Raw genomic sequence first — 12,211 nt, 5'->3', positions numbered from 1 at the left:
CCCTGCCCGCCCCTTCCGCTGCCCCATGGGAAATGTAGTCCCGCCCCCCAAGCCAGTGCACGTCGGGTGTCGAGGGAGGGGGCCGCCTCCATGCGCTTGCGCGTGGAGCACTCCGCGATGGCCTCTGGGAGATGTAGTCTTTCCTTGGCTTTCCTTTCCAGATTCCAAGAATGGCAAGACTAAAAATTTACATGACTTTGCTTCTGAGGAAAAGACTTGGGTCTTCTCCCAAGGAGACTCATTCCTTAGATGGTGCTCTGGGCCTAGAGTTCTCTATCTATTGCTTTCCTGTGAAACGTCAGTGTCTCGGTACTCTCACCCTCTAAAAGAGGAAAGCAACATTATTTATAAGGACAGAGCCACAGATACTCTGACGAACAAAAGTCGCAGTTCAGAAACATGAGATCATTTAATGAGAGCCAGAGAGGACGTCCATTCGGTCCTTCTTTCCCTGTTTCGACACTCTGTATTCTTCCTCCGTGCCTCATTGGTGTTTTTAGACAGAAAACCTGTTCTGATGATATAAGGAAAGGACGTAAAGATTTGGTATTGTATTCATAGTGGACCCCAAGCTTTTTTTTCCCTCTCCTATAAGATGAATTTATTTCTTCCATGTATTCACAATGTTGAGGACCAGACACATGCCAGGCACTGGACCAGACTCTATGTAGACGGTACTGAGAGAAACAGGCATGGGCCTTCCTTGTTCCCAGGAAACACCTATTTAGTAAGCTTCATCGTGAAGTCTAAATGAAATAATCCCATCACTCAGTGCTTTCTACTGGCGATGGTTCCTCCTCCTGTGCTCTCCTCTCTTGAAGTGTAACTGACATCAGAGACATTAACAAGCAGAGAGCACACTCAAAAGCAGCCACTTGCTGCTCTCAACCACCACCCTCTTTCCACGTCCCTCTTCTAACGGATGTCTTAACCTTGGCATTACTGATACTTGGGACCTGTTAGTTCCTTCTTGGAGCTGGGTTCTGTTCTGCGCACTGTTGACTCCTCAGAAGCAGCCCTATCCTCCACCCACTAGATGCCAGTAGCTCACCACCAGCCTGGGGCATGACAACCAGAATACCTCCAGATATTGTCACAGGTCCCCTGGGACTCAAAACCACCGCTGACTGAGAACTATCTGGGGGAAGGGCTGCCCGCTCTAGGAGCCCCAGCTGTGGAAAAGAGCCATAACCTGTCTCACTCTGGTTATGTTGACCTGCTGGTGGACGTCCAAAATGACAGACCTCTCGGTGAGGAGACAGTGTTCCCTTCCTGTGGTCATGTTATTGGCTACTGAAAAAGAAAAAAAAAAAAATCTATCTCTGGATGGATCGATTACCCTGTCACGAACATCCTGGGGTTTGTGCTACATGTTAAGGGCCTCTCTCCTCTCCTTGGTCTCTCTTTTTTCCACATTCAAAGTGAGCAGTATCTCCAGTGAGATCACAGGCTGCAAAATTCTGTCAGCCCTTTTAAATATCACACTCGGCACAACATTGAAGAAATGGATGTTCATCAAATTCAGGGAGACCCGAAAGGAGAAGTAAGTATTCGCAGGCCACAGTGGGGGTGGGGGGACTTCTCTAGACTTTGAAGAAGGGACTGCTTTTTTCAGGAGTTGGCTAGGCCATACGGGTTTTCCCATTGTGTATTGGTAACAACCACCCCCATCCCAGCCAAGGACATTACTGGATAGAGGTGGGAAGAAATTCTGCTCCCCACCCCCACCCCCTTTTATTGGACACTCTGCCAGGTGTGGTGGCTCCACACCCTTAATCCCAGCACCTAGGAGGCACATACAGGCAGTTTTCTATGAGTTTTGGTCTCTATGGTGAGCTCCAGGACAGCCAGAATTACATAGAAAGGCCCTGTCCCAGAAAACAGAAACAAAAAAGCTAACATCACTCAGAACACCTGTTAGTTGAAAGTCAAACCTATATAAGGTCAGGTGTGTTGGTGCAAGCCTTTAATTCCAGCACACTCAGGAGACAGACAGACAGATCTCTGGGAGTTCAAGACCAGCCTGGTCTACACATTGAATTAGTGAGTTCCAGATCAACCAGGGCTTTATTGTGAGACCTTGTCTGGGTTGAGAAGAAGAAAAGACAGATGATGAGTCTAAAAGTTCACTTCCACCACTGACAGAATTCCTTAAAGTATCCAGCTGCAAATTCCAAGGGCTCTGGGAATGTAAGTCACTTTCACAGCGCCTGATAGTCTAAAGGATCCACTGACAGGTAAAGCCGGTGTGGCCCGCAGTGGGGAAATGATGAGGAACCTGAGCATACCCATGAATTGAAAATGCCTTTGGTTTTGAAACAGAACCAAAGGAAAAAAAGGCTGGACAGGTGTCCCAGCTGACCCCACAAGAGTCCCCAAGAGGCCACCTGCACATGAGGAAAGTGACAGCTGATACATGTACAGAAATCTCCAGCCTTTTCCATTTGCAATTGAGCAGGCTGCAATGCACGAGCAACACACACACACACACACACACACACACACACACACACACACACACACTCCAAACTCTGTGTTAGCCAGGGGGAGCCCAGAGGCAGCCATGGCTTTGCAATAGTTCAGATGAAGCCAATTTGCACTACAAACGTGGTTGGGAAAACAGGAAAGCAAGAGTTTCATGTCTACAGAGCTGAGAGGTTCCCAAGTCTCCAGTTCCACCCTCTCAGTAAGGAAAGTCAGTCTCTCTGTTTCGGTCTCTCTGTTTCCCTTCCTCTATCCCTCCCCCTCTCGCTCTCCATTCGAAAACTGTCCCGCAGCTCTACCACAATCGAGGGAGGATGAGGACAGTCTGTCTCTGAAGAGGCAAGCCAAGCTCTCTACTCATAGGGTCCTTCCTGCCCCTCCAATCGCTAGTTCAGTTCAGCAGATGGAAATTTCCAAGTGATGTACTGCAAACGCATACGCGGAGGCTGATTAGCATATCATTCTGTGAATAGGTGACGCAGAGAGGAAGGAAAGTTCAGTTCAATTTTAAGTCCATCGTATTGTTAGGGACACCGGAGTTGTTGGTGTTCTGGTCTCCAAGAGTTAACACATGACTGGCTTTCAGCGATAATCTTTGTTTTCAATTAATCAAAGGTTTGGACAAGGGAGCATGGGTTCCAGGGGTCTTGTAATCAATATATAACAGATTCTTGGGCACTCACCTCCCCCCGCTCCCATGCAGACGTAGCCCTCTTCTCTTCCTCAGGGCTCAGAAACATGAGGCACGAAAGTCTAGCTCTGCCCAGTGGAATCAGCCTTGTCTAACTTTGTGTAGGCTCTCTCAAGTCAGCAGCGACTCAGGAGCAACAGGGCTGTGTGCCAGTCAGGTAAATTTGCTGGAACCTAAAGGGATGGCATGTTGCAAAACCGGAGGTGGCTGCGTCTCCCAGAATCAAGTCGCCAGGGCTGCCGGCTGACTTCCCAACCACATGGAAACGCACCAAGCGACCCAGGTGCCCAGGCTGGGGAGACAGGGAGAGGAGGCAGGGGGGGTGGCGGCAGAGAGGCGGTGGTGGTCAGATCGCTTTGAGATCTGAACTTTTTTAACTCCAGTTTTTTCTGGTGAGGATCAGACTTGCTTGGCTCAAACAGCTACTTGACTTCCATCTAACCCATCTCTTTGCTGAAAGGGGCTTTTAAAAAAAATATTTTTTATTCCAGTCCCCTCCTGCCCACCCCAGCTCCTCCTCCCCCTTTCTCCGAGGGCTTACATTTATTAAATGGCATATTTGATTATTTCGGTGATATGCTGGTGAATAAACTCCTTCTCCTTATTTTTTTTTTGTTTTTGGGGTTTTGTTTTTGTTTTTTTTTGGTGGTTTTTTTTTTTTGTTGTTGTTTTTTTTTGGGGTGTGTGTGTGTGTTTTTGCCTCATGGGTCAGAAGTCTGCATTGCAGGATTCAGTTAATGCGCCTAAAACATACTTTGAGAACACCCCCTCAGGCCGGGCTGGTGGGGGCACCATGGGGCTGGTGGGAATTAGTAGAGAACTGGAAAAGAGGTTTGCTAGAGTGGCTGTCCAGATGATTCTAAAATGTTTATAGTTTGCATTGTGGACGTTTCCTCAATGATGCCCATCTTCTTCAGTTCAAGACATCCAGGCTCGGAAGGGGCCTCACGTGCACCAGCCACACACAGCTATGGCACACTGGTGGGGAAAGAGATTGAAACCTGAGCCTAAAGTGTATGCTGCAACAACATACAATTTTCTTTTTCTAGACAGCTTATGTTTAAAGAAAGGAGAAAGGTAGATGAGACACACACACACACATACACACGCTTTTCATCTAATGAGATTAGGACACCGATGTTTAGACCAGGTGGGCTAACCTCAATGCTTTAAATATTACGATTAAATTCATTCTAAAAGGGTCCCAAGGCATCCCCAAATCTGCTTTTACTGTTCAGTTCATTTTTTTGAAAGTTCTCCATAGCCTCCTCTTCTAGCGCTGATGACCACAGCCTCAGATGCCTGGAGATAATAAGAATGACCATTAGGTCCTGCAGCCCCAAGCCCGCCTTCCTGAATATCTCTGCAGGGCCTGCTCAACCTCCGTGGTCAATGGGGTGCCACGGAACCCTCCCTCCCCCGTAGTTTTGTTTTTTTGATCATTGGTGCTCATGATGTCAACCAACATGAACCACCTCAGCGATGGTGGCTTTTGAACCTTGCTCAAACCTACCATTTATATTTTTTTTGTTTAGAGTTTTCACCTGTTCAGATGAATCCAACTAGAAAAAGGCAGGGTGTGACAAATTGGCTTTCTTTGCCTTTATAAGATCATGGATTTATACAACACCACAAAAATAGATAAATAAATTGTTTTGTTTTGTTTTAGACAAGGCCAATGTAGCTGATCTGACGCAAACTCACTATGACCAAGATTGACCTTGTGTGTCCTCTTCGCCATCCACTACAAAGGGGCTTCAGAGCAGTGTCTACTTTCATCATCATTTCTTCTTCTTGCTTTATGTGTGGCTGTTTGGTGGTTGTTGTTTATACATTTGCTAGTCACAAAGACACTAAGAACTTGTTGTAATAAGCATGCATGTGTGTGCATCACTACACAGGTGTCCTGAATCTGCATGTTCAGAGGTCAGGGACATGGTGTCCACCACTGCCTTCTCTGCATCTTCCTGGAATAATTCCACTGAACTACAGGGCTTGCTGGCTTGGCCAAGCTGGTAACAAAGACTGTTAATCCTCCTGCTCTACCTGCAACCCATAATTGCTCCCAGGTTACTGAACTTTCCTGTGAGTGCTGGCTGTTTGATTTACCTACTATTCTTCCCCCACCCATTAGGGTGACTTGATTTTGACAATAAAATAATGACAGCATTAAAAAATAAAGATAAAGGGGCTTTACAGGCGATCTTAGGACACCTTTAATTCAATTAATTCAGAAGGCAGGCTCATGATTAAAGTCCATTCAGTCTCTGCCTGCCAGCAGTTCTCTGGGTGGGCTTCCAAAAGTTATGTATTAGTTCCATCTTGGCAAGAACCGATTGACTTAACACAGGCCATATTACTCAAGACTCATTTGAATCTTGCCAGCCCCAGATCCCTTGGCCCTCCTTTGAGCAGTGGCGGGTGCTATTCTGTCCTCTGCAGCCTGCGCTCTTTCTGGTGACTGGACATACTAGCCCACACCGCTTCCAGGTGCAGCAGTTAATAGAAATACAAACCACCATGCAAAATATGCATGTTGTCCGCCGCCCCCTCACTTTTCAGCTCCAACCTTGACCCTTGAACGTTGAGTCTCCCAGGAGCCTAGAACACACACCAAATGTGCCTTGATCAGGTGTTCATTTGCTGTGAAGAACCTTGTGATTTATAATGACTCTTTTTGTAAGGAAAACATTTGCTGGGGAAGCAGCTTTGGGTTTCAAGGGTTGGTCATATTGTCCACTTCAGAGCATGGCATAAGCCACAGGCTGACATGGTGCTGGGGGACAACTAAATTCTATCTGGATCTGCAGAGCAGCAGAGGTAGACAGAGAGAGAGAGACAGTTGAATGAACAGACAGACAGACAATGCAGGGCTCAGCAGACATTTGACCTCAGTTCACTTCCATTGACACCTTTCTCAGACAAGACCACTTACCCGTTCCAACAGGCCGCCTCCCTAATCCTTTAAAGTTGTACCTCCCTAGGATTTGAGACGTGCTTTCATTCAGATGCATCGCTGTACTGCTTGCCATCAGCTCTTTAACCATCAGATCTCTGAGATTCTTGGCTTCCACAGATGAAGTACGAAGGTAACTACTTTGCTCAGAGGTCACGAGACAACAACTAGATTCAAAGTCACCCATTCCTCTGACATACCCACCCAGCCAGCACACACTTTTTTTTTGAGCATGGGCTGACCAGGAAATTGGCCTCTGAATGGCTTTGGATGTCTTGGAATGGTTTTCCATCATACAATATTCAGATGTCCTCCTTTGCCATCATAATGGCTCCCTCAGCTTCCGTTTTTCTTTTTATTTTGGAGGCTTTTCTCAGAAGACAAAATTCTCATATTAAACTATCCTAAAGCTGTAATAACCTGGCCTCCATGTTCGAGAAGTCACTCCTGCCTCAGCCTCTGATGCTGGGACCATAGCTATGGCCACCACAGGCGTCTTACAATTCGTTCTTATTAGCGCTGGATTCCAAAAAGCCCATCACTCCTTAGGTACCCTCTTTTACTAGCGCTTTGCATGGTGAGAAAGGTTGCTCCCACCTGTCACAGACTCATCTCAGCACTGAATAGCGACAAACAGGTAAAAACAACAAATCATGGTGGCAACATTTAAAACACAGTAAACAAAGGCGGGATCGACTTAGTAGGTGTAGGGTGGAGCACGACAGCTGAGACACAGAAGCCAAAGGGAGACAACCCATCCGGAATACTCGTGCTCTCACTTGGGTCAAAAATTATGGCAGGGTTTGGGTTGGTCTGGTGAGAACTGAGGAAGCAATGCGATCAGACAAATGACCCCAACATAGACCCAATTACATTTTAACATCCTTACATGTTTCCAGGCTCTCCTCAGGACAGGAGGTCAGCCAGCCTGTGCATCTGACAGACCATCTGAGCCACACACCGTCACACGCAACAACTGGGAGGGCTGGCCCATCCTGAAACCCACACTGCCTTTGTCTTTTGCCTTCTCTTGGAAGCCCTTGGCAGTACTGCTCCAGCCAGTTGCCCTGGCTGGGGGCGTCCCAAGAGAATCCTGGAGCCTCACAGGGTGCCGGATCCACAGCAGCCTCCACAACCCAGGCTGGTGTAGTGCCACAGGTGCCCTACTGGCCGGGTGAGGTTCTCAGAGGGTGCTGGGAGGTGGCTAGCAAGTAAGCAAAACTACCCCAGACCATCCAGCCTCCAGGGAATGGCTGTCCAATGCTGGGGGGAAACCCTTGAAGCTTCTGGTCGCTTCTCTCTCTCCACCCTAGGATGAATGGGAAAAAAGGAAGTCCCCTCTGGGGAGATATCTTCTGGAGCCCCTCAGCCTGTAACAACTCAAACACTCCAGACTCCCATTCTTTGCCTCTTTGTTAACCGGAGGCTCTCCCTGAGGCTTCTCTCCCAACCCCCCTAAGGAAGAGCAGTGGGGTTTAAGTTCCACGGGGCCCCTGTTGCTGTTAGCATGTGGCCTTGGGAAAGTCAGCCAGCCCACTAAGCTCAAGCTCTGGGCAGCTATAAAAATGGAGGTAATTCATTTTGCACCCACTTGGGATGGATGTTTTGTGAGGGACTTAATGCAGAGTGCAGCACATGGTAACATGGAGTCTCAGTAAAAGGGGGGTGTTAGCACTTTCCCCCTCAGGAGCTGGAGAGCCACACCTTGTCTCTTGGGAGGCTGAGTTGGGTATCACTCCAGGAGGCAGCCTGGGAGAGCCTTGTCCACTGGTTTCCTGTTGGCTAACACTTGAACCAGAACATGCACCTGACCTGGAGAGCTTCTGCTCAGGGTACCAAGCAGAGTTTGGCTCCTGGCGTTTTTAGATATTTCTTGTTGCATTAAATTCCATGATTGGTTAAAAAAAAAATGAGGGAGAGTTTAGGTTGAGGCAAGAGTTTAAAGACTAAGAGACATGGCTGGGACCGTCAGGCTGCTGTAGGAGGTAACTGAGGGGCCATTCTGTGGCTCTGGCCCCTCAGGAGATAAAAAAAACAAGGAGTCCATGGTTCCCTGGCTGGTGAATTACAGCCCGCCTAGCCTACTCTAATACAATAGATTGCCTATTGGAGCTCAAACCTGTCCTTACTTTTGTGTCCTTGTAGCAACAATAAATATGGAAGTAAAGCATTTCCAGCTTAACTAGGATAGGCCAAATCTCTCCCTTTCTGATTTAAGCTTGAATTCCCTTCTAATCACGTCCCCCCCTCAGGACAGCCGTGGTTGCTCGAATTTTCTGCTTTGTTCCTCAGGGGACATCGAGCTGGGTGGCCAAGGAGGCATGCTATGTGGGCAGTGGGTGGTAGTGTGAAAAAGGCGGCTCAAGTGCAGAAGGCAGCCAGATCTGTTGAAGTTAGGGTCAAACAAAAAAACACAAAGCATTTTTAAATGTTTATGGGCTAAGGGGAGACATATAGAAACCCATACACATACACACACACACACACACATACACACTCACACATATACTCATTCCCACACAAAAACATACACACAAACTTACGTGCATGCACAAACACACACAAAAAAACACAAACACACACACATACACACACACCACACACACACCACACACATACCACACACACACCACACATACATACCACACACACACATACACACAACACACACACACACACACACACACACACAAACACACACACACACACATGCACCCACACACACCTCACACATACACACACATACACAAACACCCACACATGCACACATGCACCCACACACATACACACACACACACACACACACACACACACACACACACACACACACGCACACACACACTGCACACACACACACACATGCACACACATACACACACACTCACACACACACACACATACTCACACAAAGGGGTTTCTCTGCAGTCCTGAACACACTCCTGTAGATCGGTAGCCTAGAATTCAGAGCTTCAGCCTGCCTTGCCCTCCCCAGTGCTGGGAATTAAAGGTGTGCACCACAGTGTCTGGCCGGGACTCCTCTTGGGAGCTTCCAGGATGAGTTTTATTCTCTCATAAAGGGGAACAGAGCCAGGCACACAAATCTCAAATCAGACCCTGCACCCCACTGTTGGTCAGGACTCTGCCTGGGTTCTTCTGAATTCCCCTTAGAGAGATGTGGCTCAGCTCAGTTGGTAGGCACTTGTCTACCATGCATGACTCCTGTGTTTGATTCCCCCAGCACCCCATAACGGATACGGGTACAACCTATAATCCCTGCAAGGTGAACTGGCTAAGTCAATGTCATCTTCTAGTCACAGAGTTTCATGGCTAGCCTGGGTTACATAAGACCCTTTTCCTAAAGGGTAACTAAAATCTTTTAACCTTGACAGTGAAAGGGAGTACACACCTCCATGAAGGTAACAACTGCTAGAACCTAGCATCAGATTACCTTTTTTACGTAGTAAACTCGAAATAACTGGATTTAACAAACAAATGGCTAACTTGGCAGTGAGTTAGGGAGAAACTCCTGTCTACTTTATAATAACTCTGCTCCTATTTAAACTTTTTGTTGCCACAAAGCCTTGAGAGGCATTTCTGGTCTAAAAATTTTGAAAAGGTCCTGTTGTGTGTGGGAAAACTCTTGCTTAAGCAAAAGAGTCACCTGTGCTTTCAAATGTTTCACAAGTGAGGGCCAGCCTAACATCCTGCCCAGATGGAGGAAACAGAAATGGAGCCTCAGCCCAGGATCACAATGGCAGGTGCCCATCAGTCTGACCCAGAGAATGAAGCCAGCCTTTGGTTTTAAGACCTCTTGACCATGCCGCCTGCCCAGACGACAAATGGGGAGGCAGTGGCTGTCAAGTTTGAAAAACACCCAAAAGAGCAGGGCCCCCTTCTGCTCCCCATCCTAGTCTTTTCCTTCCTCTCTCTTGTCTCCCCCCTCTTTTCTCTTCTCTCCCTTCCCCCCCAGACTGGAGTCAGAACCCCCACCCAATGTCCTTGGGTTTCCAATGGCCTCCCGGTCACCCGGCCTCCTGTCTCCCTCCCCCCACCCCTCATGTGTGAGAGAAAATATTTTTCTTAGTACAGCAAAGTCAAATTAAGCCATTTTGAAAAGACTACTGAGAATGTTGCAATGGCCTCGGCCAACCGACACGCCCTGGGCTCAATAAACCAGGCCTGAGAACTGCTGGGGTTTATGAGCACTGAGCCTGCAAAAAGAGCTGCTGGTGGGGCTCTCTCTATCACCCAGTCTCCTGTCCACATAGGATGAGAAACACAGAAAAGGCCTTGTTCTGCCTCCGCTCTTGTCACTGTGGACTGTCACTGTCCTGCTCTCTGGCCTCACCTCAGTGCCCTGTGGGTGAAGATGCCCTCCCTGTGGCTGCTGCAAAGGGGCAACCTGTGTCCAGAGCTGCTTTACCACCTGCCTTTAAACCCAAGCCTTGCGGAGGCAAGAGGAATGGTTCCTGCTTGGAAACCCTCTTGAAGCTTCGTTCTTTGGCTCCTTTCTTACTCAATTGTCTCTCTTTTCCTTTCTCCTTCCCTTCCTTGAAAAAAGAAACCAAAAAAAAAAAAGCCACAAAACCACAACTCTCCCAAACGGTCCCTTGGGAAGCCAGGGCTGTGTGGGGTTAAAATAGGCCTGACATGCTGGTGGTATCTAAGCTTAAGACTAAGCCAGGGCGAGCATGTATTTTCCTCCAGAAACCCGGGTTTAAATCAATATTTATCCAACTGTATTTTATAGAAAGTGGTGGTGGGAATAGGTGGGAAGGGAGGAGGGCAGGGGGATCTAAAACTATACAAACCACAATGACTGATGTAAATCTTAATCTTGGTGGCCAATTCCTTCTGCAGGACCCGGCTCTTTTTTTTTTTTTGGCAAAGACTCAGCATTTCACGGAAGCGCTGTTGACCTCAGTACCATAGCAACACCCTAGGTCCTCTCTAATATGCCCACAGGACAGACTAGGAGATAAGGCCACAGGAGGGGGCGGTAGTTAGTGTGTTCCTGGGAGCCCTGAACTTGAGTTAAGGCCAGGATGGTTGAATAACTAGGAATGGGGGGTAGGGGAGAACCAACCTCTGTTGGCATTTACTCTGGACTTAAGTCCCACTTTTGCCACACAAGGTTGCATAGAAGACTTTGGAAATGCAACAGGGTGTTCATACCTCAGCTCTGTTCACGTTGCTGGGTGACCTGAGCAAGTCTTCAAACCTGCCTGGACTTCATTCCTTGGCCTAAAAACGAGTACACGTGTATGCATGGTGAAGCTATATATGGGCTCTCTGGAGCTGGAGGCCCAGGTGGCAAACAGCTCTCCCACCTACTAGCCACATGATCATTGGGGAAGTTACCCAGCATCCCTGCACCTCAGTTCCTCAACCCCTACTGCCAAACAGAGGTCATAAAACTGCACGTGCTACGGGGTGGCTCTGGACTGGGGGAAGATAACTCCTGGCTGGTCCTCACGCTAACCCCTGTCAGGATTCAGTAAATGGTAGCCAGCGCTGGTATTATGCAAATGTGGTTGGAAGTCACAGCCCTGATATGCTGGCACCTTCTATTTCCCCCCCTCTAGACGTTTGCTTAGCCATTCTCAAATGAAGACCCATTCCTGGGTGGGGACTTGATGAGGTGTGGCGTTGACGGACAGGATAGCGGATAAGCGTGAGTACCTGTTGCTTTTTGATGGAGCCTCCTTCCCCGAGAATCCTCCATAGTGACAACTCAATTTCAACCTCTTTTTAATTTCCTGAATTCCACCTTTCAGGCCCTAGGCGCCTTCACACAGGGTACCCACCTGGAAAAACTCTGGAGTCCTGAGCCATATTCCCCCTACTTCTGCATCTACCATGTCTTAAACCTGCACTCAATCCAAAACTCAGTTTAAAACGTGGACAAAATGGGGCCCTGACTTCTAGCAATGATCTTTTACGTCTTTAAAAAATGACCCCCTACCTCTCCACCCCAACGTGATTCACCCCACAGAGTTTGTAGTGAAACGGCGATCTGAATAGATGACCCAACGGTGCTGAGTTGGATCAGAGGTTCATCCAAGATGCCTCCTGTGTAG

This window comes from Rattus rattus, chromosome 2 (genome assembly GCF_011064425.1).
Source record: "Rattus rattus isolate New Zealand chromosome 2, Rrattus_CSIRO_v1, whole genome shotgun sequence".
In the NCBI taxonomy this organism is placed as follows: domain Eukaryota; kingdom Metazoa; phylum Chordata; class Mammalia; order Rodentia; family Muridae; genus Rattus; species Rattus rattus.
Note: the sequence above shows the minus strand (reverse complement) of the source record.